General features: G+C 35.3%; 1 pseudogene; it reads right to left on the reverse strand.

Moving 5' to 3' along the window:
* Nucleotides 1-731: 731 nt before the first annotated feature.
* LOC149229751 (pathogenesis-related thaumatin-like protein 3.3 pseudogene) lies at nt 732-1425 on the reverse strand (annotated as a pseudogene).
* Nucleotides 1426-1789: the final 364 nt, after the last annotated feature.

Here is a 1789-nt window from a genome sequence, read left to right on the forward strand (position 1 = left end):
CATTATAAGTTTTATTTTCACGGTCTTCTATCCAAAACATAATTCTCTTTTTCTTAAAACAAAAACCGTGTGAAGTAAAAAAATGTGGTGGCAGTAAATTTTTTGGGTATATTTTAAGATTTTTTTAAATTAGATAAACAACTATATTCATTTCATCAATGGCCAGTGCATAGTTACCATCTCAAAAATTAATGTTAAGTTATCTGGTACTAGGAAATTATGTTGGCATCAAGTGTAAACGTGGAAATTTCCATTGGATTGGTGTGATAGCTTTTGGTTTAAGTTTGGACTAAAGAGATCGAGGGTAATTATTGTGAGAGTTCTAGAACTCATTATTCATATAATAAAATTATCAGGATTGTGTGAGATTTGGTTTAGTCTGGATATTCATTGGGAAGTTTAATTCTCCAAAATGACTTCTATCCTCAACCCCTCTCATCCTCAACCCTTCTCATGAAGTTTGAACCTGTGAATTAGTGAAGTCTAGTCTCCACCAAAAAACCCAACTCATCTATACCTCAAAATTAACTCTCTTCCATATTGCATAAAACTTGGCATGTAAATACAAGTGCATTCTTATTGTGAATATGCTACTACACAGAGTTGACTTTATTTAGTGATGTTTAGTAATCAGCACCACAAGTGCCAGTGAAGGTGCTAAGACTATCATACTTGGCATAGAGCGAGTTTCCTTTATTTAGTTATATTTACTTTACTAGGATATTATGTTGTTAATTACCACAGAAGACAATTTTGTCATTAGCATCAAAAGGGTAGGTAAAGATGATGATAGCATCGTCCTTAGCATAGTTGTACGCCTATGGAAACTGCCCCTTAAATTTTGAATAGAATTTTGGACCGCATTTGTTTGCATGGTCACTCATGCAGTAGCATTCAGGCTTGTTGAAAGCAACAAAAGCACTTTTTTCACCCATCAGTTATTCTCAAATCTAAAGGGTAGATGGCATTGATGTTTCTTCTGCATCCTATTGTTTTGTAATTGGAATTGGATGGAGTTGCAGAGAGAGGAATATTAAAACCATCAACCAAAGGTATGTCATAGAAATCTAGATTCTGATACTAATTGAGTGCATATTCAAAAAGAATCGCAGGGACACTTATGTAGTCTTGATAATTGTGCAACCCATCGTAGTCACTAGTGTTGCACCTACCTCGCCCGCTCACATTGAAGGCGCATCTGGTACGAACCTAGATTCTCTCTTGTGTTGTTCCTATGAAGATGTTGAAAGTCCATGTTTGGCCCTGTCCCAATGCTTTGTCACCACAAGGACTTGCAGCTGCCTAGATTGTGGATAGGCACTGGTTCTTCACTATGAATCTTGCCCCTTCTATAACTGCATTTGCCCAAACAATATTTACTAGATTCTTGTGTAAATATATATTAGTATTTATATTTAAATACATATTTATGGCATATACACTCAAAATTTTAGAAATTTGATGAACAAGAAGTAGTTTATGGTATATAAAGTTTTTTTTCCCAAGGAAAATATCTTGGTAGATGGGCTTGATGAGAAGATCCTAACCCCAAAGGTTTACTTCCTCTGGTCTAAAAATAGAAAATAAACAATGGAGAGAGCATAACACATAAAAAAAAATATACATAGAGAATCGATCCCCCAAATCTTCCACTGAACAGGGTCTACCACAGGCCCGAGAAAAACCCCTCAGTAGCAAAGGCATCCCCTTAAATCCAAAACAGATCTGATACCAAATGTAGGTTTTAACCTGGTATGGAAATTACCTGCATATGAATTCTAAAAGCAAA

This window comes from Pinus tabuliformis, chromosome J (assembly GCF_031772625.1).
Source record: "Pinus tabuliformis cultivar Carrire ecotype Pingquan chromosome J, CPIR1, whole genome shotgun sequence".
Classification (NCBI taxonomy): domain Eukaryota; kingdom Viridiplantae; phylum Streptophyta; class Pinopsida; order Pinales; family Pinaceae; genus Pinus; species Pinus tabuliformis.